This window comes from Arachis hypogaea, chromosome 16 (assembly GCF_003086295.3).
Source record: "Arachis hypogaea cultivar Tifrunner chromosome 16, arahy.Tifrunner.gnm2.J5K5, whole genome shotgun sequence".
Lineage (NCBI taxonomy): Eukaryota > Viridiplantae > Streptophyta > Magnoliopsida > Fabales > Fabaceae > Arachis > Arachis hypogaea.
The window spans coordinates 68,651,207-68,675,057 of record NC_092051.1 but is presented as its reverse complement, the minus strand read 5'-3'; the positions used below and the strand labels follow the sequence as shown (position 1 = coordinate 68,675,057).

Sequence of the window (23,851 nt, the reverse complement as noted above, 5' to 3'; positions counted from 1 at the left end):
TCTCGATCCGGTTGGAATAGGATTTACTATCCTTTTGCGTCTGTCACTAACGCCCAGCCTTCAAGAGTTTGAAGCTCGTCACAGTCATTCAATCCTTGAATCCTACTCGGAATACCACAGACAAGGTTTAGACTTTCCGGATTCTCATGAATGCTGCCATCAGTTCTAGCTTATACCACGGAGATTCTGATTAAAGAATCTAAGAGATACTCATTCAATCGTATATAGAACGGAGGTGGTTGTCAGGCACACGTTCATGATTTGAGGAAGGTGATGAGTGTCACAGCTCATCACCTCCATCACAGTTAAGCGCGAATGAACATCTTAGATAGGAACAAGCGTGTTTGAATGGAAAACAGAAATACTTGCATTAATTCATTGAGACACAGCAGAGCTCCTCACCCCCAACAATGGGGTTTAGAGACTCATGCCGTCAGAGAATACAAAGTTTAGATCTGAAATGTCATGAGATGCAAAATAAGTCTCTAAAAGTTGTTTAAATACTAAACTAGTAGCCTAGGGTTACAAAATATGAGTGGACTATGATGGATGATGCAGAGATCCACTTCTGGGGCCCACTTGGTGTGTGCTGGGGCTGAGATTTAAGTGAGTCACGTGCAGAGGCCATTTGTGGAGTTGAACGCCAGTTTTTATGCCAGTTTGGGCGTTCAACTCCAGTTTTTGATCCTTTTCTGGCGCTGGACGCCAGAATTGGGCAGAGAACTGGCGTTGAACGCCAGTTTATGTCGTCTATACTTGTGCAAAGTATGGACTATTATATATTTCTGGAAAGCCATGGATGTCTACTTTCCAATGCAATTGGAAGCATGCCATTTCGAGTTCTGTAGCTCCAAAAAATCCACTTTGAGTGTAGGGAGGTCAGAATCCAACAGCATCAGCAGTCCTTTTTCAGCCTGAATCAGATTTTTGCTCAGCTCCTTCAATTTCAGCCAGAAAAATACCTGAAATTATAGAAAAACACACAACTCAAAGTAAAGTCCAGAAATATGAATTTTTTCTAAAAACTAATAAAAATAGACTAAAAACTAACTAAAACATACTCTAAACTATATGAAATTATCCCCAAAAAGCGTATAAAATATCCGCTCATCAGTCACCCATCCTAGTACTACTCTCGTCCTAGTACTACTCTCGCCCAAGCACGCTTAAATGCGGAGTTCTGAGGGGATCCGGTGCATTAGTGCTGGTATGATCGCACCTATTAAAGTATGCGCATGCAATTATCATAAGCATGTCTCGCGACGTAGGGTAAGTCGAGCTGTGAATCCCTACGAAGCCTGTGCGAGCTTGCCGAAAATCAGGTCATTGAGGATCGCTTTAGCTATACTATTTAAGATAGCGTCGTTTAAAGAACAAGGGTAAGCACGACGTAAAAAAAAAAAAAGAAGAGGTGCTACACGACGACTTCCTAGGAGGTCACCCATCCTAGTACTACTCTCGCCCAAGCACGCTTAACTACGGAATTCTGATGGGATCCGGTGCATTAGTGCTGGTATGATCGCACCTGTTAAAGTATGCGCACACAATTATCATAAGCATGTCTCGCGACGTAGGTTAAGTCGAGCTGCGAATACCTGCGGGGCCCGTGCGAGCTTGCCAAAAATCAGGTCATTGAGGCTCGCTTTAGCTAAACTATTCAAGATAGCGTCGTTTAAAAAACGAGGGTAAGCACGACGTAAAAAAAAAACAAAAAAAAAAAGAGGTGCAACATGAGGACTTCCCAGGAGGTCACCCATCCTAGTACTACTCTCGTCCTAGTACTACTCTCGCCCAAGCACGCTTAACTGCGGAGTTCTGATGGGATCCGGTGCATTAGTGCTGGTATGATCGCACCTACTAAAGTATGCGCATGCAATTATCATAAGCATGTCTCGCGACGTAGGGTAAGTTGAGCTGCAAATCCCTGCGGGGCCCTTGCGAGCTTGCCGAAAATCAGGTCATTGAGGCTCACTTTAGCTTAACTATTTAATATAGCGTCGTTTAAAGAACAAGGGTAAGAACGACGTAAAAAAAAAAAAAAGAAGAGGTGCTACACGAGGACTTCCTAGGAGGTCACCCATCCTAGAACTACTCTCGCCCAAGCACGCTTAACTGCGGAATTCTGATGGGATCCGGTGCATTAGTGCTGGTATGATCGCACCTGTTAAAGTATGCGCACACAATTATCATAAGCATGTCTCGAGACGTAGGTTATGTCGAGCTGCGAATACCTGCGGGGACCGTGCGAGCTTGCCGCAAATCAGGTCATTGAGGCTCGCTTTAGCTAAGCTATTCAATATAGCGTCGTTTAAAGAACAAGGGAAAGCACGACGTAAAAAAAATAAAAAAAAAGGTGCTACACGAGGACTTCCCAGGAAGTCACCCATCCTAGTACTACTCTCGCCCAAGGACGCTTAACTGCAGAATTCTGATGGGATCCGGTGCATTAGTGCTGGTATGATCGTACCTGTTAAAGTATGCGCACACAATTATCATAAGCATGTCTCGCGACGTAGGGTAAGTCAGGCTGCGAATCCCTGCGGGGCCCGTGCGAGCTTGCCGAAAATCAGGTCATTGAGGCTCGCTTTAGCTAAACTGTTCAAGATAGCGTTGTTTAAAGAACAAGGATAAGCACGACGTAAAAAAGAAGGTGCTTCATGAGGACTTCCCAGGAGGTCACCCATCCTCGTACTACTCTCGCCCAAGCACGCTTAACTGCGGAATTCTGATGGGATCTGATGCATTAGTGCTGGTATAATTGTACCTGTTAAAGTATGCACACACAATTATCATAAGCATGTCTCGCGACGTCGGGTAAGTCGAGCTGCGAATCCCTGCGGGGCCCGCGCGAGCTTGCCGAAAATCAGGTCATTGAGGCTCGCCTTAGCTAAACTATTCAAGATAGCGTCGTTTAAAGAACGAGGGTAAGCACGACGTAAAAAAAACAAAAAAAAAGAGGTGCAACAAGAGGACTTCCCAGGAGGTCACCCATCCTAGTACTACTCTCGTCCTAGTACTATTCTCACCCAAGAACGCTTAACTGCGGAGTTCTGATGGGATCCGGTGCATTAGTGCTAGTCTGATCGCACCTATTAAAATATGCGCACACAATTATCATAAGCATGTCTCGCGATGTAGGGTAAGTTGAGCTGCGAAGCCCTGCGGGGCCCGTGTGTGCTTGCCGAAATTCAGGTCATTGAGGTTCGCGTTAGCGAAATTATTCAGGTTTGCGTCGTTTAAAGAACGAGGGTAAGCACGACGTAAAAAAAAAAAAAAAAAAGAGGTGCTACACGAGGACTTCCCAGGAGGTCACCCATCCTAGTACTACTCTCGCCCATGCACACTTAACAGCGGAATTCTGATGGGATCCGGTGCATTAGTGCTGGTATAATCGTACCTGTTAAAGTATGCGCACACAATTATCATAAGCATGTCTCGCGACGTAGGGTAAGTCGAGCTGCAAATCCCAGCGGGGCTCGTGCGAGCTTGCCGAAACTCAGGTCATTGAGGCTCGCTTTAGCTAAACTATTCAAGATAGCGTCATTTAAAGAACAATGGTAAGCACGACGTAAAAAAAAAAGGTGCTACACGAGGACTTCCCAAGAGGTCAACCATCCTAGTACTACTCTCGCCCAAGCACGCTTAACTGCGGAATTCTGATGGGATCCGGTGCATTAGTGCTGGTATGATCGTACCTGTTAAAGTATGCGCACACAATTATCATAAGCATGTCTCGCGACGTAGGGTAAGTCGAGCTGCGAAGCCCTGCGGGGCCCGTGTGAGCTTGCCGAAAATCAGGTCGTTGAGGTTCGCTTTTGCAAAACTATTCAAGTTAGCGTCGTTTAAAGAACGAGGGTAAGCACGACGTAAAAAAAAAAAAAGAAAAAAAAGGGATGCAACACGAGGACTTCCCAGGAGGTCATCTATCCTAGTACTACTCTCACCCAAGCACGCTTAACTGCGGAGTTCTAATGGGATCCGGTGCATTAGTGCTGGTATGATCACACCTGTTAAAGTATGCGCATATAATTATCATAAGCATGTCTCGCGATGTAGGGTAAGTCGAGCTGCGAAGCCCTGCGGGGCCCGTGTGAGCTTGCCGAAAATCAGGTCGTTGAGGTTCGCTTTTGCGAAACTATTCAAGTTAGCGTCGTTTAAAGAACGAGGGTAAGCACGACGTAAAAAAAAAAAAAAGAAAAAAAAGGGATGCAACACGAGGACTTCCCAGGAGGTCACCCATCCTAGTACTACTCTCGCCCAAGCACGCTTAACTACGGAGTTCTGATGGGATCCGGTGCATTAGTGCTGGTATGATTGCACCTGTTAAAGTATGCGCACACAATTATCATAAGCATGTCTCGCGACGTAGGGTAAGTCGAGCTGCGAATCCCTGCGGGGCCCGTGCGAGCTTGCCGAAAATCAGGTCATTGAGGCTCGCTTTAGCGAAAGTATTCAAGTTAGCGTCGTTTAAAGAACGAGGGTAAGCACGACGTAAAAAAAAAGTGGTGCAACACGAGGACTTCCCAGGAGGTCACCCATCCTAGTACTACTTTCGTCCTAGTACTACTCTCGCCCAAGCACGCTTAACTGCGGAGTTTTGATGGGATCCGGTGCATTAGTGCTGGTATCACCTATTAAAGTATGCGCACAGAATTATCATAAGCATGTCTCACGACGTAGGGTAAGTCGAGCTGCGAAGCCCTACGGGGCCCGTGTGAGCTTGCCGAAAATCAGGTCATTGAGGTTCGCTTTAGCGAAACTATTCAAGATAGCGTCGTTTAAGGAACGAGGGTAAGCACGACGTAAAAAAAAACAAAAGAAAAAAGAGGTGCAACATGAGGACTTCCCAGGAGGTCACCCATCCTAGTACTAGTCTCGTCCTAGTACTACTCTCGCCCAAGCACGCTTAACTGCGGAGTTTTGATGGGACCCGGTGCATTAGTGCTGGTATGATCGCACCTATTAAAGTATGCGCACACAATTAGCATAAGCATGTCTCGCGACGTAGTGTAAGTCGAGCTGTGAAGCCCTGCGGGGTCCGTGTGAGCTTGCCGAAAATCAGGTCATTGAGGTTCGCTTTAGCGAAACTATTCATGTTAGCATCGTTTAAAGAACTAGGGTAAGCACGACGTAAAAAAAAAGGGTGCAACACGAGGACTTCCCAGGAGGTCACCCATCCTAGTACTAATATTGCCCAAGCATGCTTAACTGTAGAGTTCTGATGGGATCCGGTGCATTAGTGCCGGTATGATCGCACCAGTTAAAGTTTGCCCACACGATTATAATAAGCATGTCTCGCAACGTAGGGTAAGTCGAGCTGCAAATCCCTACGGGGCCCGTGCGAGCTTGCCGAAAATCAGGTCATTGAGGCTCGCTTTAGCTAAACTATTCAAGATAGCGTCGCTTAAAGAAAGAGGGTAAGCACGACGTAAAAAAAAAAACCAAAAAAAAGAGGTGCAACATGAGGACTTCCCAGGAGGTCACCCATCTTAGTACTACTCTCGTCCTAGTACTACTCTCGCCCAAGCACGCTTAACTGCAGAGTTCTGATGGGATCCGGTGCATTAGTGCTGGTATGATCGCACCTATTAAAGTATGCGCACACAATTATCATAAGCATGTCTCGCGACGTAGGGTAAGTCGAGCTGCGAAGCACTGCGGGGCCCGTGAAAGCTTGCCGAAAATCAGGTCATTGAGGTTCGCTTTAGCGAAACTATTCAAGTTAGCATCGTTTAAAGAACGAGGGTAAGCACGACGTAAAAAAAAAAGTGGTGCAACACGAGGACTTCCCAGGAGGTCACCCGTCCTAGTACTACTCTCGCCCAAGCACGATTAACTGCGGAATTCTGATGGGATCTGGTGCATTAGTGTTGGTATGATCGCACCTGTTAAAGTATGCGCACACAATTACCATAAGCATGTCTCGCGACGTTGGGTAAGACGAGCTGCGAATCCCTGCGGGGCCCGTGCGAGCTTGCCGAAAATCAGGTCATTGAGGCTCGCTTTAGCGAAAGTATTCAAGTTAGCGTCGTTTAAAGAACGAGGGTAAGCACGACGTAAAAAAAAAAGTGGTGCTACACGAGAACTTCCCAAGAGGTCACCCATCCTAGTACTACTCTCGCCCAAGCACGATTAACTTTGGAATTCTGATGGGATCTGGTGCATTAGTGCTGGTATGATCGCACCTGTTAAAGTATGCGCACACAATTATCATAAGCATGTCTCGCGACGTTGGGTAAGTCGAGTTGCGAATCCCTGCGGGGCCCGTGCGTGCTTGCCGAAAATCAGGTCATTGAGGTTCGCTTTAGCGAAACTATTCATGTTAGCGTCGTTTAAAGAACTAGGGTAAGCGCGACGTAAAAAAAAAGGGTGCAACACGAGGACTTCCCAGGAGGTCACCCATCCTAGTACTAATATTGCCCAAGCACGCTTAACTGTAGAGTTCTGATGGGATCCGGTGCATTAGTGCTGGTATGATCGCACCAGTTAAAGTATGCCCACACGATTATAATAAGCATGTCTCGCAACGTAGGGTAAGTCGTGCTGCAAATCCCTACGGGGCCCGTGCGAGCTTGCCGAAAATCAGGTCATTGAGGCTCGCTTTAGCTAAACTATTCAAGATAGCGTCGCTTAAAGAAAGAGGGTAAGCACGACGTAAAAAAAAAACAAAAAAAAAGAGGTGCAACATGAGGACTTCCCAGGAGGTCACCCATCTTAGTACTACTCTCGTCCTAGTACTACTCTCGCCCAAGCACGCTTAACTGCGGAGTTCTGATGGGATCCGGTGCATTAGTGCTGGTATGATCGCACCTATTAAAGTATGCGCACACAATTATCATAAGCATGTCTCGCGACGTAGGGTAAGTCGAGCTGCGAAGCACTGCGGGGCCCGTGAAAGCTTGCCGAAAATCAGGTCATTGAGGTTCGCTTTAGCGAAACTATTCAAGTTAGCATCGTTTAAAGAACGAGGGTAAGCACGACGTAAAAAAAAAAGTGGTGCAACACGAGGACTTCCCAGGAGGTCACCCGTCCTAGTACTACTCTCGCCCAAGCACGATTAACTGCGGAATTCTGATGGGATCTGGTGCATTAGTGTTGGTATGATCGCACCTGTTAAAGTATGCGCACACAATTACCATAAGCATGTCTCGCGACGTTGGGTAAGACGAGCTGCGAATCCCTGCGGGGCCCGTGCGAGCTTGCCGAAAATCAGGTCATTGAGGCTCGCTTTAGCGAAAGTATTCAAGTTAGCGTCGTTTAAAGAACGAGGGTAAGCACGACGTAAAAAAAAAAGTGGTGCTACACGAGAAATTCCCAAGAGGTCACCCATCCTAGTACTACTCTCGCCCAAGCACGATTAACTTTGGAATTCTGATGGGATCTGGTGCATTAGTGCTGGTATGATCGTACCTGTTAAAGTATGCGCACACAATTATCATAAGCATGTCTCGCGACGTTGGGTAAGTCGAGTTGCGAATCCCTGCGGGGCCTGTGCGTGCTTGCCGAAAATCAGGTCATTGAGGTTCGCTTTAGCGAAACTATTCAAGTTAGCGTCGTTTAAAGAACGAGGGTAAGCACGACGTAAAAAAAAAAGGGTGCAACACGAGGACTTCCCAGGAGATCACCCATCCTAGTACTAATCTTGCCCAAGCGCGCTTAACTGTAGAGTTCTGATGGGATCCGGTGCATTAGTGCTGGTATTATCGCACCTGTTAAAGTATGCGCACACGATTATTATAAGCATGTCTCGCAACGTAGGGTAAGTCGAGCTGCGAATCCCTACGGGGCCCGTGCGAGCTTGCCGAAAAGCAGGTCATTGAGGCTCGCTTTAGCTAAACTATTCAAGATAGCGTCGTTTAAAAAAAGAGGGTAAGCACGACGTAAAAAATAAACCAAAAAAAAGAGGTGCAACATGAGGACTTCCCAGGAGGTCACCCATCCTAGTACTGCTCTCGTCCTAGTACTACTCTCGCCCAAGCATGCCTAACTGCGGAGTTCTAATGGAATCCGGTGCATTTGTGCTGGTATGATCGCACCTATTAAAGTATGCGTACACAATTATCATAAGCATGTCTCGCGACGTAGGGTAAGTCGAGCTGCGAAGCACTGCGGGGCCCGTGTGAGCTTGTCGAAAATCAAGTCACTGAGGTTCGCTTTAGTGAAACTATTAAAGTTAGCGTCGTTTAAAGAACGAGGGTAAGCATGACGTAAAAAAAAAAGTGAAGCAACACGAGGACTTCCCAGGAGGTCACCCATCCTAGTACTATTCTCGCCCAAGCACGCTTAACTGTGGAGTTCTGATGGGATCCGGTGCATTAGTGCTGGTATGATCGCACCTGTTAAAGTATGCGCACACAATTATCATAAGCATGTGTCGCGACGTAGGGTAAGTCGAGCTGCGAATCCCTGCAGGGCCCGTGCGAGCTTGTCGAAAATCAGGTCATTGAGGCTCGCTTTAGCTAAGCTATTCAATATAACGTCGTTTAAAGAACAAGGGTAAGCACAACATAAAAGAAAGTGGTGCAACACGAGGACTTCCCAGGAGGTCACCCATCCTAGTACTACTCTCGCCCAAGCACGCTGAACTGCAGAGTTCTGATGGGATCTGGTGCATTAGTGCTGATATGATCGCACCTATTAAAGTATGCGCACACAATTATCATAAGCATGTCTCGCGACATAGGGTAAGTCGAGCTGCGAAGCCCTGTGGGGCCCGTGTGAGCTTGCCGAAAATCAGGTCATTGAGGTTCGCTTTAGCGAAACTATTCAAGTTAGCGTCGTTTAAAGAACGAGGGTAAGCACGACGTAAAAAAAAAAGGGTGCAACACGAGGACTTCCCAGGAGGTCACCCATCCTAGTACTACTCTTGCCCAAGCACGCTTAACTGTAGAGTTCTGATGGGATCCGGTGCATTAGTGCTGGAATGATCGCACCTGTTAAAGTATGCGCACACAATTATCATAAGCATGTCTCGCAACGTAGGGTAAGTCGAGCTGCGAATCCCTACGGGGCCCGTGCGAGCTTGCCGAAAATCAGGTCATTGAGGATCGCTTTAGGTAAACTATTCAAGATAGCGTTGTTTAAAGAAGGAGGGTAAGTGATGACAAGTCATCTTAGCCTATTTTAACTAGTCTTTTTCTTTTGTTTTCATTAAAATTATGCACTTTCTTGAGCTACAAGCAAGCCAATTAGGTAGATTTTCATGTTTCCTTTGATTTAATCAACCATGTATGAATTCATGCTATTTCATGAGGTTTTATACTATAATTGTTACATATTATGAAAGAATGAATATCTCATGATTTCAAGCATAGCTTTGATGTGTTTGGTTGATTAATGATAGGTGAAGAAAGCTTGGAGAAATGTTGAAGCAAGAAGGAATAGCTAGGAGTAAAGAGAAGACAATGGAATAAGTGAAATTGAACCAGGAAGCAAAAAGCTGGACCTAAAGTTAGCCTCAAACTTTTGCACAAACTTTTGGGTGAAAAGTTAGCCCCAACGTTAGGCCCTAACTTTTGGGCTAACGTTGGAACTTGAAAATCACTCCCTGGGTACCAAAAGTTTGCGCCAACGTTAGCCCCTAACTTTGAGGCTAACGTTGGCACATGAAAATCCTCCCTGGGCACCAAAAGTTTGCGCCAACGTTAGCCCCCTAACTTTGAGGCTAACGTTGGCATGAAGAAAACCTCCCTGGGCACCAAAAGTTTGCACCAACGTTAGCCCCCTAACTTGGAGGCTAACGTTGGCACATGAAAATCACAAGGGGAGGAGCAAAATTTTGCGCCAACGTTAGCCCCCTAACTTGGTGGCTAACGTTGGCACATGAAAATCACAAGGGGAGGAGCAAAAGTTTGCGCCAACGTTAGCCCCCTAACTTGGTGGCTAACGTTGGCGCCACAAGTGCACAAGGTAAGGCCAACGTTAGGGCCAAAGTTAGACCCCTAACTTTGGCACCAACGTTGGTATCAGATGGATATAGCTGCTGATATGAAAAGTTTGGGCAAAAGTTAGCCCCCTAACTTTTGCTCAAACTTTTGGTCCAACTTTTGCAAAACTCAAACCCGGTTCAATTGGTTCGTTTTGGTTCCTCTCCAAACTCCAAGAGCAATCAACCAATGCCTCTTTCAACCCAATTCCACCAAGAGCAAAGGCCCAACTCAAGGCTTGAAGATCATTGGAAGAAAGTGTATAAATAGGATAGAATTCAAGTTCTTCGGAGAGCTTTTCTTTTGGAATTTTCATAATAGTTTTCAGAGAGCTTTTGATATTGAGTGATCTTTAATTTCTTTGTCTTGGGGAAGGAGAATACACTTCTCTTCCTCTCAGTTTTATTGCTTTCAATTTCAATTACAATTGTCTTGGATTTTTGGGTTGGAGAATTGAAGAAATTCTGTTTCAATCTCAACCTTGGATCTGACTGCTTTGTTTACTGCTTGATTGAATTTCAATTTCTGTTAATTGCTCTTCATCCACTCTCTTTGAATTTCAATTTCAATTTCTTGTTGGATCTAGGAAGGCATTGAGATCTAGACTTGGTTTTCTAGTCTCTGGGTCCTGAGATCTAATTTCCCAATTTTACATTTTCTGTTTACTGTTTTCATGTTCATTTACTTTTCTGCTTCAAGATCCAATCTAACCCAAACCTTCTTCTACTTCTCTGCTTGATGCAATTTACTTTTCCTTGTTTAAATTCTGCAAATCCAATCCCCAATTCCCTTTACAATTCCAGCTGTTTACATTTCTTGCACTTTAAGATTCTGCTATTTACATTTCTTGCTTTCTAAGTTTCTGCTATTTAATTTCTTGTTCTTTAAGATTCAGCACTTTAATTCCCTGTTCTCTTTACTTCCATGCAATTTAATTTCTGCAAATCACAAAACACTCAACCAAATCTTGATTCGCTTCACTAATTTAACCACTAAGCTAAAATTGCTCAATCCTTCAATCCCTGTGGGATCGACCTCACTCCTGTGAGTTTTTATTACTTGATACGACCCGGTACACTTGCCGGTTAGATTTGTGCGTTTTGGGAGAAATTTATTTTTCACCAAAATACTCATCAAGTTTTTGGTGCCGTTGCCGGGGATTGATTAGATTGACAATGATTAAGTGAGGTGGTGATCTAGATCAAGCACTTTCTCTTTAATTTTGATTAACCCACTAACTGTTTGATTTTTCGCTTAAACTAACTAACACTTCAATCTAGAAGTAGATTGAAGTGTCACTGGTTTTGTGCATTTCTCATGCTCTGCTTGTATGTCAGGTACAAGAAGAACCATACCCAATTTTCATGAACAAGACGAAAGAACTCTCAGGAGGTTAAGAAGAGCTGAAAGAGGGAAAAATATTGTTGGAGAAGAGGAATCAGACGAAGAATTCCAAGAGATGGAGGAACATTCAACCAATCCACCAGGTGGAGCAGACAACAATAATGACAACCCACTCCAGAGGAGAGTTTTGGCTTCCTATACCTTTGCAAATCCTAGACATTGTGGGAGCAGCATCTTGGCTCCAAATGTCAATGCTAATAATTTTGAACTCAAGCCACAACTCATCACTCTGGTTCAGAACAATTGCTCTTTTGGTGGAGGACCACTTGAGGACCCACACCAACATTTATCCACTTTCTTGAGGATATGCAACACTGTCAAAACTAATGGAGTGCCTCCTGACAGTTACAAACTGATGCTATTCCCATTTTCTCTCAGGGACAAGGCCACTCAATGGTTGGAATCTTTTCCAAGGGACAGCATCAATAACTGGGATGATTTGGTAACCAAGTTTCTTGCCAAGTTTTACCCACCTCAGAGGATTATAAGGTTGAAGGCTGAGGTATAAACATTTACACAAATGGAGGCTGAACCCATCTATGAGGCATGGGAGAGGTATAAGGCTCTAATCAGGAAATGTCCTCCTGCCATGTTTAATGAGTGGGAGAAGCTGCAGAACTTCTATGAAGGCTTAACACTGAAATCCCAGGAAGCTTTGGATCATTCAGCTGGAGGTTCCTTGCAACTCATGAAAACTGCAGAAGAGGCTCAAGAACTCATTGATATGGTGGCCAACAACCAATATTTCTTTGCTCATCAAAGAGGCCGCCAACAAATTAATGAAGAAATTAATGCAGCAAAGTGGATTCAATCCTGGCTCAAAACAAATTAATGCAGCAGCAAATTCAACAATAATTTGAGCAAATGACCAAGAGGATTGATGGCCTCCAAGTTGCAGCAGTTAACACCAACCAACCATCAGCCACATGGGGGCAAAATGAAGAAATCCAAGAGGAGCAACAGCAGGAACAAGTCCAGTACATGCATTCAAGCCCAAATGAATTCTATGGTGATACCTACAACCCCTCATGGAAAAATCACCCCAACCTCAGATGGGGAGACACTCACAACCAAAACCAACACCCATGGCAGAGGAATTCAAACCAAAACAACCCAAGAAACAACCAAAACTACAACCATCAGCAGACTAACCAAAACACATACAGAAAACCTCAAACAACTACCCTAATCTCAACCAATACCAATCCAATAACCGACCCACCAACCAAAATGCCTATCATCCACCACCCACATCTCACAACCCATCACAAGCACCACCTGAACCTCAAAGACTCACCAACTTAGAGACCTTGATAGAAAAAATGATGAAACACCAGGAAATAACAAACAAAAACCATGAAGCATCATTAAAGAGCCTAGAGAGGCAGATTGGGCAACTCTCCAAGCAAGTATCTGTTGAGAGATCTTCAAACTCACTGCCCAGTGACACAATCCCAAATCCCAAGGAGGAATGCAAGGCAATACAATTAAGGAGCGGGAGAACATTGATAAGCAACAATGACACTACACAGAAGCAAGCAGAGAGCATCAAAGAACCAACAGAGGATGAGAAGCAAGCAAAGGACGATGAAGCTAAGGAGCAAGTTGTGATGCCAAACAAAAGCACTGAGAAACTTAAAGAGAAGGACAACCAGCCACATAGCTCAAAGAAAGTAATCCAGGGACAGCAGCAAATAGGAAAGAGCATCACACCTCCACTGCCATATCCCCAGAGGTTTAACAAAGAGGTTAAAGACCAGCATTTTCACAAATTCCTTGAGATTTTTAAGAAGCTGGAAATCAATATCCCCTTGGCTGAAGCACTTGAGCAAATGCCTCTGTATGCCAAATTCTTGAAGGAGCTTGTCAACAAGAAAAGAAGCTGGGATGAGAAAGAAACCATAATGATTACTGAGGAATGCAGGGCCTTGATTCAAAAGGGGCTTCCTCCCAAGCTTGAGGACCCAGGGAGCTTCCTGTTGCCTTGCACCATTGGGGAATTGACCATCACTAAAGCAATGTGCGATCTCGGAGCAAGTATTAACTTAACACCATCCTCCTTGGTGAAAAAGCTGCATATAGAGGAGGTCAAACCAGTACAAATGTCTCTGGAGCTGGTAGACAAGTCAATGGTATACCCCAGGAGTGTAATTGAAAATCTTTTGGTCAAGGTGGACAGTTTTATATACCCTGCTGATTTTGTGGTTCTAGAATCAAACGATGATGATGGTGACTCTGTTATACTGGGAAGGCCATTCTTGGCCACTGCTAGAGCTATCATAGACGTAGAGGAAGGGGAATTAACTCTCAGGATGCATGACCAGAGTGTCACTCTGAAAGTATTACCAGAGGCACAATTTAGCAAGGAGAAGAAAGACTATATGAAAAATGACCAGGAAGGTCACAGCAACATCCCAATGCTAAGGATTGTGCAGACTGATGAAGAAACCCAAGAGGATATTAGAGTATTAGCCACTGAAAAGAGAGGCCCCCAAGGAAAGCCTACGGCCAGAAAAGAAAGATCAACAAAAGGAAAGATGAAACGCAGAAACAAAGTAAAAAGGGGTTGGAAGAATAGAAAGATTCCAACAGAGGGGCTTTCCAAAGGTGACAAAGTGCAACTGATATATCAACAGCTGGGGGCAACTCAACAAACCGAGGATTACTACACTGTCAGCAACATACTCTCATTAGAGCATGCTGAAATTGAACACCAGAGAACAAAGAAGAGGATCACGGTCAGAGGAGACAAATTGAGGCCCTACAAGCACCAACCACCATAAAAGAAAGCCTCAATGTCAAGCTAATGACAATAAAAGAGCGCTCCATGGGAGCCAACCCATGCTTTAAGATTCATGTCATTTTAAATTCAATAAGTTATGATCAATTGAGCATGAATTCTTTTCTCTTTTCATGAACATGTCCATTGACTGCATGCACTATTTTGAAACATATGCTAAGTTTGGTGTGCCTTCAAGCACACTAAACCAATGTTACAAATAATTCCATTTTGCATGTTTGGAGTATCTTGACAAAGCATATGGCCAAACACTAAGTTTGGTGTCCACATAGCTTCATGAAAAGTAGAAACTCATGCATCAATAATCATACAATTGTTGTTTTCCAAAATCTTATAAATGGAAAAATTCTTTTCCGGTAATGAAGGCATTAATTGTGATGTACCCTTTGACAAGAAACAAGTTTGGTGTTCATCAAACCTTGATGCACCGATTTAGAGATACAATTGATCCTTCATAAAAAAAAAAGGGAGAAAAAGAAAGTATGATGAAAACAATTCTTATGAACATTTAACATTTGAATCTCACTAATTGGAGGAAGATACTCATTTTCTTTATATATGACCAAACATTAAGTTTGGTGTCCTCAAAGGAGAGTGTCACGGTTCAAATGATATAAGAATTGATGGTTCACATAGTATTAATAAAAAGAACACTCTTGCTACGGTTGGATAAAACTAATGTATGTTGTCTTGTTGTGGTGACTAGGAAGTCAAAGAATCTTCAAAGAAAAAGACAAGACAAAGGAAAGCATAGCATGTGGACAAAATCCCATCACATGCCTCGAAAAAGAAATCTGCCACTCCTTGAGAATGATCACGGCAAAGGCAAGGGAAGGAGCAAACTTTGTCTTCATTCATCCTTACATGCATACCTTTGATCTCTGATGCGCATAAACTTGTTATGCCACGATTTAGGAAATTGCACGATCGGCAAAATTCCTTCCGGCAAGTGCACAGAGTGAGGTCGAATCCCACAAGGATTGGTTGAGTGAGCAATTCGGATTAGAAGTGTGTTCTAGTTGAGCGGAATCAAAATTTAGATGAGAATTGCGGAATGTAAAATTGGCGGGAAACGTAAATGACAAGAAATTGAAATGGCAGAATCTTAAATTGCATGAAGTAAAGAGCAGAAGCTAAATTGCTGAAATTAAAAGGGAATGGGAGTGATTGCATGAATTTAATTGCAGAATGTAAAGAGAAAGTGGAAATCAGAAATGGGGAATTCATTGGGTTATAGGAGATATTGAGATCTCCGAATCAAAACATGTTTATCTCTTCCTCAACCAATGCGTTCATTTAATTTTGCTTGGCAATCTTATATGATTGGATCCCAATCCCTTGGCTCACCAATTCTCTCTAAAAACAAACAAATTCCCAATCCCTTGGTTTAAATGTTCATAAGAAGAGATGATGCTCGATCACTGATTATACCACACAGTTTCATGAACCACAATTTGGTAGGATTACATGTCACAATATCCATCCAAACCCCAATCCAATTCACTGTGAGAAAGCTTCTCTAGCATGAATCCTCCATTCCTTTCCCAAGGTTCCGAAGGATTCCAATTATGGGTAGTTTCTTTCCCAAGACAACTACCCAATGGAATTAGATCGAGAAGCTTTCTAACAACATTCAAGAGAAAAGATTGAAGAAGAAGATAAACTATTATTGATTCATTGAATTACAATAGAGCTCCCTAACCCAATGAAAGGGGGTTTAGTGAATCATAGCTCTGAATTCAATTACAAAGATATGAAAACTAGCCAAAATGAAGATAAAATCCCTTCCTAACTTAAATTCTATCCTATTTATACACTTTCTATATTGAGCTTCTGTTGTGTTTCTTGGGCTTTGAGGCCTCTCCCTGCTTTCCTTTTGCCTTGGGTTTATGATCCATAATCTTGATGAGGCTGCTGATCCAAATTCTGTAACATTCATTGAGCCAACTTAGTGATAATCAAATAATGACACATGACTCAACAAATTAAAATTTCAGACTCATCAATCCTTCAGGCCCAATCCCATAAACCATGATATTCAATTGGGTTTCATACCAGAGTAAGTTTAAGTTAATGTTTGTGCTCAAATACTAACTTAAACCGCAATATTTTTGGCCCAGAAACCTTTTCCAAGAGTGGCGTTTAAGTTGCAGTTTAAGCTTAAACTGCAGCTTAAACGCCAGACACTTCCAGTGATGCCTTTTGTGGAAGCACGTTTAAGCTTCAGTTTTAGGTTAAACTGAAGCTTAAACGTGGAAATGGAAGAAGGCAGCCCTGGAGGGTCACTTAGTCGAACACGTTTAAGCTTCAGTTTAAGGTTAAACTGAAGCTTAAACGTGGAGATAGGAAAGGCAGCCCTGGAGGTCGAACACGTTTAAGCTCCAGTTTAAGGTTAAACTGGAGCTTAAACGTGGAAGAGGGGAAAGAGCAACCCTGGAGGAGAAAACTTGGTCGAACACGTTTAAGCTCCAGTTTAAGGTTAAACTGGAGCTTAAACGTGGAATGCTCCTGGTGCCTTTCTTCCTTCTGGCGTTTAACCTCCAGTTTAAGGTTAAACTGGAGGTTAAACGTGAAAATGCTTCTTTGGTGAGAGTTTGTGTCGAACACGTTTAAGCTCCAGTTTGAGGTTAAACTGGAGCTTAAACGTGGAATTGCTCCCATGGTGAATTTCCCACTTCTGGCGTTTAACCTCCAGTTTAAGGTTAAACTGGAGGTTAAACGTGGAAATGCTTCTTTGGTGAGACTTTCATTCTGGCGTTTAACCTCCAGTTTAAGGTTAAACTGGAGGTTAAACTTCAGTTCCAGCATTTCTTAGCCTTCATGATTCTGGCGTTTAAGCTCCAGTTTAAGCTTAAACTGGAACTTAAACTCCACATGTGATATTCAAGCTTCCTTTATTGGTTTTGTTGCTTCCTTGCCTAGCCTCTTCTTCCCTGAAATCATCCAAACAATTGCATCAAAGTCTTGCAAAATTTCATGAGAAATCTTCCATTCATAGCATTCAAGTAATATAACTAAAAACTCATGGAATTTGCATCAAAATCATACTGTTTGGATGGTTCATTGCTTTGTTATTCATTTAACCATTCTTGGTTACTTTAAGCTCAAGAAAATGCATAAAACCACTAAAACTAACAGAAAAATGCTAGTGAAACTAGCCTAAGATGCCTTGGCATCAATCTCCATAAGTCTAATTGCATCCCAGCCCTTCATTGCTCATTTAAAAGCATACCACCTTCAAACCATGCACATGACCGAATCACTCCAACCTTGGAAACTTCACTCCCTTCATCACTCCTCAACATAACAAGCTCTGTGCAACATTTCTCTTACTTTAAACTCCAACCATTTAAACTTCTCTTCATCATTTCTTGTCATAGCAAGTTCGGTCTCAATTTCTTTTTGCTCCAAACATACATCAAACTCTCCAACATTCTTCATACTCCTTCTAACCTCACAAGACTCAACCAACCAAGTGATCATGGCCTCCTCCTCAAGAACCAAACGAAGAAAAGGGAAAGATCCCATGGTGGAGGAAGACACACATGAATATGACCAACGAAGATTCAAGTCTTGGTTTCATCAAATGCAAATTCAATGGATGAACGAGAAAAGAATCTATCCTGAAATTCCATTCTTGTTGCCGGATGATGGATGTCAAGAAATGAAGGACAAAATTCGGAAGAGGAGGTGGGAGGAACTTGCATCACCAGCCATCCGAATCAATGCCAATATCATAAGAGAGTTCTATGCAAATGTCCCAAGGCTTGACATGCGTGAGCCCCCAACGTACAAGAGCTATGTGCGGGGGGTGGAAGTAGACTTTAGCCCGGATGCAATCAAGAAAGTCTTGAAACTAAAGTCAGTCCGCTTTAGTGAACCGGGATACCAACAAAGATTGAATGAGAATCAGGATTATGATGAGATTGCGAGAGACATTTGTATGGAGAACTCAGAGTGGGAAGGAGATGACAAGAACAGATATAAGTACCTGAAGAGATGTAACCTCACCCCGGAAGCAAAAGGATGGTATGAGTTGATGAAAAGATCAATTCTGGGCACAGTGAACACCTCAGAAGTTAACAGGGAGAGAGTCGTGATGCTGCATTGCATCATTGTGGGAGGAGAGATAAGAGTTCATGACATCCTTGCAAAAGACATTCAAAAGCTGGCTGAGAAGAATTCGGCCGGATCTTGGTTATACTATCCGAGTACCATTTGGAGGTTGTGTGCAAAGGCTAAAGTTCCAATGGAAGAGGAGAATCCAATGTGGTTAAGCCAAGGCATGCCCATAACCATTGAACGAATGATGATGCCCCTTGAAGCACATCAAGGCCGAAGACCACATGGAAGAAGGGAAAGAGAAGAACCAATGGAAGAAGATGAGCCACATAGAAGAAGAGCCACAAGAGGAGGAGGAACAGCCACACTTTTTCCCACATGGCAATATGGATATGACTCAAATGCAAGAAGCAATAGGAAGATTGTCACAACAGTACACGAGAATCCAAGAAAGGCAAGAGGAATACCATTCTCTGTACATGAAAAACCAACAAGCACAAGAAGAAAGGGAGTTAAGAATAATGAACAAACAAAGTGAATTCGAGTCAAGATTCCTTGTGATGCAAGAAGAACATGCTTTTCAATCTCATGAATCTTTTGGAAAGTTGGAACAGATGCAAGCTGAAAATTTGAGGGCTCTCAAAGAGTTCACAACACTCCAAGATGCAAGGTATGAAGTACAAGCCGATTACAACATCAATAGCCAAATCAAACTGAACTATATTGGAGAACATTTGCACAACATGGATCCGGCTTTCCCAACTTTTGATGAATTCTTCCAAAAGAGAAGTGAGGTAGAGGTAAGCAATGCTATGAGACTTGAAGATAGAGTGGAGGAGGCTATGAATAAGGCTGGCTTTTGGCAAGGTCAACAGGCACCAAACACGGATGGTGGGAACACTAGCAGCCAAGTGTATGAAAGGAGAAAGAAAAGGCATGACAAATGAAAGGTGGACTTGCTCCTTGTTCATCACTACAAAGAAAAAAAATATGCATTCTATCTGTTCTAAGTGTCTTTGCATCTTTAAGTAGTTCTTTTTAATTAAAAGTCTTTGCATTATGTTTGTTTCTTTTAAAATAAGTAGGCTAGTTTATGTGTGTGCTTGTGTGTTTACTTTCACTTGACAAGAAGCATGTGTTGTCCCCTGCATCTTTAAGTTCAATAAAAGAAAAGTTTGAATGTGAAGCAAGATGATCTCTGTTAGATAGAAGTAGAATAAAAGTAAGTGGTGGTATGTGTGTGGTTGTATAATAGCTCACTTTTAGTGAATAAAGAGCTAGGATATCTCTTTCTAAGAAAAGAGTGGCCTACTGTCTATGAATCTCAATTAAATAAAAAATTCCTTGGTTAGAAAGAAAAACAAAAAGAAGGAAAGAAAAGAGATAGCAAAAAAGTGGCAAAACAAAAGGAAACAAAAAGAAACAAAGCTGGACACCAATAGCTTGAACTTTAAAATATATGCCTGTGATGTCTTTGTACTAGGATCTGCTTGGATTAGTAAGCTCTTAGGAGTGCATCAACACTCGGTGACTTGGGTTAACTAATCCGGGATCATCAGCTGAAAGTCCACTATCAAGAGCAACCTAACTACAAGGCATTTAGTAACCCAAAGAGGTGCTGGGCATCAATGTTTTAAGAAGGAATGTGAGCCAAGTGTCTATGGTGAATAATGTGTCAAGTATAAAGAAAAGAAAATGAACTTGCTACACATGACACTCAAATAAAGCTTATAAACAAAGTAATAGCCAAGGATAAAGGAATAATGAGAGGTCATAGCAGTATGTTACTTGAAGCTTGAAGGAGACTTTCTAGGCCTAGGAGTCAGTAAGAAGTGAGTATTTACATATCCACACAAAACCCCCTGAAGTATCAATAATACTCTGCTAGCATGAACATCCTCTTCCATTTCATTCTTTCTTCTCAATAAATCTTTTCTTGCTTGGGGACAAGCAAGCTTTAAGTTTGGTGTTGTGATGACAAGTCATCTTAGCCTATTTTAACTAGTCTTTTTCTTTTGTTTTCATTAAAATTATGCACTTTCTTGAGCTACAAGCAAGCCAATTAGGTAGATTTTCATGTTTCCTTTGATTTAATCAACCATGTATGAATTCATGCTATTTCATGAGGTTTTATACTATAATTGTTACATATTATGAAAGAATGAATATCTCATGATTTCAAGCATAGCTTTGATGTGTTTGGTTGATTAATGATAGGTGAAGAAAGCTTGGAGAAAGGTTGAAGCAAGAAGGAATAGCTAGGAGTAAAGAGAAGACAATGGAATAAGTGAAATTGAACCAGGAAGCAAAAAGCTGGACCTAAAGTTAGCCTCAAACTTTTGCACAAACTTTTGGGTGAAAAGTTAGCCCCAACGTTAGCCCCTAACTTTTGGGCTAACGTTGGAACTTGAAAATCACTCCCTGGGTACCAAAAGTTTGCGCCAACGTTAGCCCCTAACTTTGAGGCTAACGTTGGCACATGAAAATCCTCCCTGGGCACCAAAAGTTTGCGCCAACGTTAGCCCCCTAACTTTGAGGCTAACGTTGGCATGAAGAAAACCTCCCTGGGCACCAAAAGTTTGCACCAACGTTAGCCCCCTAACTTGGAGGCTAACGTTGGCACATGAAAATCACAAGGGGAGGAGCAAAAGTTTGCGCCAACGTTAGCCCCCTAACTTGGTGGCTAACGTTGGCGCCACAAGTGCACAAGGTAAGGCCAACGTTAGGGCCAAAGTTAGACCCCTAACTTTGGCACCAACATTGGTATCAGATGGATATAGCTGCTGATATGAAAAGTTTGGGCAAAAGTTAGCCCCCTAACTTTTGCTCAAACTTTTGGTCCAACTTTTGCAAAACTCAAACCCGGTTCAATTGGTTCGTTTTGGTTCCTCTCCAAACTCCAAGAGCAATCAACCAAGGCCTCTTTCAACCCAATTCCACCAAGAGCAAAGGCCCAACTCAAGGCTTGAAGATCATTGGAAGAAAGTGTATAAATAGGATAGAATTCAAGTTCTTCAGAGAGCTTTTCTTTTGGAATTTTCATAATAGTTTTCGGAGAGCTTTTGATATTGAGTGATCTTTAATTTCTTTGTCTTGGGGAAGGAGAATACACTTCTCTTCCTCTCAGTTTTATTGCTTTCAATTTCAATTACAATTGTCTTGGATTTTTGGGTTGGAGAATTGAAGAAATTCTGTTTCAATCTCACCCTTGGATCTGACTGCTTTGTTTACTGCTTGATTGAATTTCAATTTCTGTTAATTGCTCTTCATCCACTCTCTTTGAATTTCAATTTCAATTTCTTGTTGGATTTAGGAAGGCATTGAGATCTAGACTTGGTTTTCTAGTCTCTGGGTCCTGAGATCTAATTTCCCAATTTTACATTTTCTGTTTACTGTTTTCATGTTCATTTACTTTTCTGCTTCAAGATCCAATCTAACCCAAACCTTCTTCTACTTCTCTGCTTGATGCAATTTACTTTTCCTTGTTTAAATTCTGCAAATCCAATCCCCAATTCCCTTTACAATTCCAGCTGTTTACATTTCTTGCACTTTAAGATTCCGCTATTTACATTTCTTGCATTCTAAGTTTCTGCTATTTAATTTCTTGTTCTTTAAGATTCAGCACTTTAATTCCCTGTTCTCTTTACTTCCATGCAATTTAATTTCTGCAAATCACAAAACACTCAACCAAATCTTGATTCGCTTGACTAATTTAACCACTAAGCTAAAATTGCTCAATCCTTCAATCCCTGTGGGATCGACCTCACTCCCGTGAGTTTTTATTACTTGATACGACCCGGTACACTTGCCGGTTAGATTTGTGCGTTTTGGGAGAAATTTATTTTTCACCAAAATACTCATCAGTAAGCACGACGTAAAAAAAAGAGGTGCAACATGAGGACTTCCCAGGAGGTCACCCATCCTAGTACTACTCTCGTCCTAGTACTACTCTCGCCCAAGCACGCTTAACTGCGGAGTTCTAATGGGATCCGGTGCATTAGTGCTGGTATGATCGCACCTATTAAAGTATGTGCACACAATTATCATAAGCATGTCTCGCGATGTAGGGTAAGTCGAGCTGCGAAGCCCTGCGGGGCCCGTGTGAGCTTGCCGAAAATCAGGTCATTGAGGTTCGCTTTAGCAAAACTATTAAAGTTAGCGTCGTTTAAAGAACGAGGGTAAGCACGACGTAAAAAAAAAAGTGGTGCAACACGAGGACTTCCCAGGAGGTCACCCATCCTAGTATTACTCTCGCCCAAGCACGATTAACTTCGGAATTCTGATGGGATCTGGTGCATTAGTGCTGGTATGATCACACCTATTAAAGTATGCGCACACAATTATCATAAGCATGTCTCGCGACGTTGGTTAAGTCGAGTTCCGAATTCCTGCGGGGCCCGTGCGTGCTTGCCAAAAATCAGGTCATTGAGGCTCGCTTTAGCGAAAGTATTCAAGTTAGCGTCTTTTAAAGAACGAGGGTAAGCACGACGTAAAAAAAATGGTGCAACACGAGGACTTCCTAGGAGGTCACCCATCCTAGTACTACTCTCGTGCTAGTACTACTCTCGCCCAAGCACGCTTAACTGTGGAGTTCTGATGGGATCCGGTGCATTAGTGCTGGTATCACCTATTAAAGTATGCGCACATAATTATCATAAGCATGTCTCGCGACGTAGGGTAAGTCGAGCTGCGAAGCCCTGCGGGGCCCATGTGAGCTTGCCAAAAATTAGATCATTGAGGTTCGCTTTAGCGAAACTATTCAAGATAGCGTCGTTTAAAGACCGATGGTAAGCACGACGTAAAAAAAAAAGGGTGCAACACGAGGACTTCCCAGGAGGTCACCCATCCTAGTACTAATCTTGCCCAAGCACGCTTAACTGTAGAGTTCTGATGGGATCCGGTGCATTAGTGCTGGTATGATCGCACCTGTTAAAGTATGCGCACACGATTATTATAAGCATGTATCGCAACGTAGGGTAAGTCGAGCTGCGAATCCCTACGGGGCCTGTGCGAGCTTGCCGAAAATCAGGTCATTGAGTGGTTGCTCGTCATCTAAGGTGGGGGTATTACTCCCATGCTTACTGGAGTTTGTTGGGTTCTTCTCCATGATCTGCACAATCACAAATAGTCCAAATGAAGATTGAATACATTCATGTCCAAAATGTGGTTAAAAGGTTTAGCTGACACAATGTATCAAACAGTTGATAGGTTTGAAAGATTAGTAAGAGAGAATTGCTTCTCTCGTACATTCAACAAGCTGAAATATTAGAATCATAGGAAGCCAGAGGAACCAAGAAAACTTCACTTTATTGCTAAAGTGAGGTTTCAGTTAATTCAAGCAAAAATTCAAACAGTTAGTGTGTCAGTCAAAAATTAGAGAAACAGAAAAGAAAAAGTGCTTGATCTAGATCTCCACTTCACGTAATCATTGTCAATCTATTTCAATCCCCGGCAACGGCGCCAAAAACTTGATGTGTATTTTCGGAAAATGAAAAACGAATTCCAAACACACAAATCTAATCGGCAAACACACAAATCTAACCGGCAAGTGTACCGGGTCGTATCAAGTAATAAAACTCACGGGAGTGAGGTCGATCCCACAGGGATTGAAGGATTGAGCAATTTTAGTTTAGTGGTTGATTTAGTCAAGCGAATCAAG

General features: G+C 42.7%; 19 non-coding genes and 10 pseudogenes across 19 annotated transcripts; all 29 read right to left on the bottom strand.

Moving 5' to 3' along the window:
* Window positions 1-1,408: 1,408 nt before the first annotated feature.
* Window positions 1,409-1,527, bottom strand: LOC112762139 (5S ribosomal RNA). The gene has a single exon (XR_003182491.1). It is a non-coding gene; the product is annotated as a 5S ribosomal RNA (ribosomal RNA).
* A 193-nt stretch (window positions 1,528-1,720) lies between these two features.
* Window positions 1,721-1,856, bottom strand: LOC112759265 (5S ribosomal RNA; annotated as a pseudogene).
* Window positions 1,857-2,044: 188 nt separating this feature from the next.
* Window positions 2,045-2,163, bottom strand: LOC112762123 (5S ribosomal RNA). The gene has a single exon (XR_003182476.1). It is a non-coding gene; the product is annotated as a 5S ribosomal RNA (ribosomal RNA).
* A 187-nt stretch (window positions 2,164-2,350) lies between these two features.
* On the bottom strand, window positions 2,351-2,469 carry LOC112759386 (5S ribosomal RNA). Its single transcript, XR_003180148.1, has one exon. It is a non-coding gene; the product is annotated as a 5S ribosomal RNA (ribosomal RNA).
* Window positions 2,470-2,647: 178 nt separating this feature from the next.
* Window positions 2,648-2,766, bottom strand: LOC112759709 (5S ribosomal RNA; annotated as a pseudogene).
* A 189-nt stretch (window positions 2,767-2,955) lies between these two features.
* On the bottom strand, window positions 2,956-3,091 carry LOC112759541 (5S ribosomal RNA; annotated as a pseudogene).
* Window positions 3,092-3,280: 189 nt separating this feature from the next.
* On the bottom strand, window positions 3,281-3,399 carry LOC112759276 (5S ribosomal RNA). The gene has a single exon (XR_003180049.1). It is a non-coding gene; the product is annotated as a 5S ribosomal RNA (ribosomal RNA).
* Window positions 3,400-3,578: 179 nt separating this feature from the next.
* Window positions 3,579-3,697, bottom strand: LOC112762230 (5S ribosomal RNA). Its single transcript, XR_003182576.1, has one exon. It is a non-coding gene; the product is annotated as a 5S ribosomal RNA (ribosomal RNA).
* A 193-nt stretch (window positions 3,698-3,890) lies between these two features.
* Window positions 3,891-4,009, bottom strand: LOC112762189 (5S ribosomal RNA). Its single transcript, XR_003182538.1, has one exon. It is a non-coding gene; the product is annotated as a 5S ribosomal RNA (ribosomal RNA).
* Window positions 4,010-4,203: 194 nt separating this feature from the next.
* LOC112759796 (5S ribosomal RNA) lies at window positions 4,204-4,322 on the bottom strand. The gene has a single exon (XR_003180297.1). It is a non-coding gene; the product is annotated as a 5S ribosomal RNA (ribosomal RNA).
* Window positions 4,323-4,502: 180 nt separating this feature from the next.
* Window positions 4,503-4,633, bottom strand: LOC112759819 (5S ribosomal RNA; annotated as a pseudogene).
* Window positions 4,634-4,825: 192 nt separating this feature from the next.
* On the bottom strand, window positions 4,826-4,961 carry LOC112759625 (5S ribosomal RNA; annotated as a pseudogene).
* A 179-nt stretch (window positions 4,962-5,140) lies between these two features.
* LOC112759319 (5S ribosomal RNA) lies at window positions 5,141-5,259 on the bottom strand. The gene has a single exon (XR_003180090.1). It is a non-coding gene; the product is annotated as a 5S ribosomal RNA (ribosomal RNA).
* Window positions 5,260-5,451: 192 nt separating this feature from the next.
* Window positions 5,452-5,587, bottom strand: LOC112759424 (5S ribosomal RNA; annotated as a pseudogene).
* A 181-nt stretch (window positions 5,588-5,768) lies between these two features.
* On the bottom strand, window positions 5,769-5,887 carry LOC112759247 (5S ribosomal RNA). The gene has a single exon (XR_003180026.1). It is a non-coding gene; the product is annotated as a 5S ribosomal RNA (ribosomal RNA).
* A 181-nt stretch (window positions 5,888-6,068) lies between these two features.
* On the bottom strand, window positions 6,069-6,187 carry LOC112762275 (5S ribosomal RNA). Its single transcript, XR_003182617.1, has one exon. It is a non-coding gene; the product is annotated as a 5S ribosomal RNA (ribosomal RNA).
* A 179-nt stretch (window positions 6,188-6,366) lies between these two features.
* LOC112762281 (5S ribosomal RNA) lies at window positions 6,367-6,485 on the bottom strand. Its single transcript, XR_003182623.1, has one exon. It is a non-coding gene; the product is annotated as a 5S ribosomal RNA (ribosomal RNA).
* A 191-nt stretch (window positions 6,486-6,676) lies between these two features.
* On the bottom strand, window positions 6,677-6,812 carry LOC112759306 (5S ribosomal RNA; annotated as a pseudogene).
* Window positions 6,813-6,993: 181 nt separating this feature from the next.
* On the bottom strand, window positions 6,994-7,112 carry LOC112759245 (5S ribosomal RNA). Its single transcript, XR_003180024.1, has one exon. It is a non-coding gene; the product is annotated as a 5S ribosomal RNA (ribosomal RNA).
* A 181-nt stretch (window positions 7,113-7,293) lies between these two features.
* On the bottom strand, window positions 7,294-7,412 carry LOC112759370 (5S ribosomal RNA). The gene has a single exon (XR_003180135.1). It is a non-coding gene; the product is annotated as a 5S ribosomal RNA (ribosomal RNA).
* A 180-nt stretch (window positions 7,413-7,592) lies between these two features.
* Window positions 7,593-7,711, bottom strand: LOC112759302 (5S ribosomal RNA). Its single transcript, XR_003180075.1, has one exon. It is a non-coding gene; the product is annotated as a 5S ribosomal RNA (ribosomal RNA).
* A 191-nt stretch (window positions 7,712-7,902) lies between these two features.
* LOC112759716 (5S ribosomal RNA) lies at window positions 7,903-8,038 on the bottom strand (annotated as a pseudogene).
* A 181-nt stretch (window positions 8,039-8,219) lies between these two features.
* Window positions 8,220-8,338, bottom strand: LOC112761392 (5S ribosomal RNA). Its single transcript, XR_003181788.1, has one exon. It is a non-coding gene; the product is annotated as a 5S ribosomal RNA (ribosomal RNA).
* A 179-nt stretch (window positions 8,339-8,517) lies between these two features.
* On the bottom strand, window positions 8,518-8,636 carry LOC112761475 (5S ribosomal RNA). Its single transcript, XR_003181870.1, has one exon. It is a non-coding gene; the product is annotated as a 5S ribosomal RNA (ribosomal RNA).
* Window positions 8,637-8,816: 180 nt separating this feature from the next.
* On the bottom strand, window positions 8,817-8,935 carry LOC112762129 (5S ribosomal RNA). The gene has a single exon (XR_003182481.1). It is a non-coding gene; the product is annotated as a 5S ribosomal RNA (ribosomal RNA).
* Window positions 8,936-22,076: 13,141 nt separating this feature from the next.
* On the bottom strand, window positions 22,077-22,212 carry LOC112759308 (5S ribosomal RNA; annotated as a pseudogene).
* A 181-nt stretch (window positions 22,213-22,393) lies between these two features.
* LOC112762179 (5S ribosomal RNA) lies at window positions 22,394-22,512 on the bottom strand. The gene has a single exon (XR_003182528.1). It is a non-coding gene; the product is annotated as a 5S ribosomal RNA (ribosomal RNA).
* A 178-nt stretch (window positions 22,513-22,690) lies between these two features.
* On the bottom strand, window positions 22,691-22,821 carry LOC112759829 (5S ribosomal RNA; annotated as a pseudogene).
* Window positions 22,822-23,001: 180 nt separating this feature from the next.
* LOC112761864 (5S ribosomal RNA) lies at window positions 23,002-23,120 on the bottom strand. Its single transcript, XR_003182236.1, has one exon. It is a non-coding gene; the product is annotated as a 5S ribosomal RNA (ribosomal RNA).
* Between the last annotated feature and the right edge of the window lie 731 nt (window positions 23,121-23,851).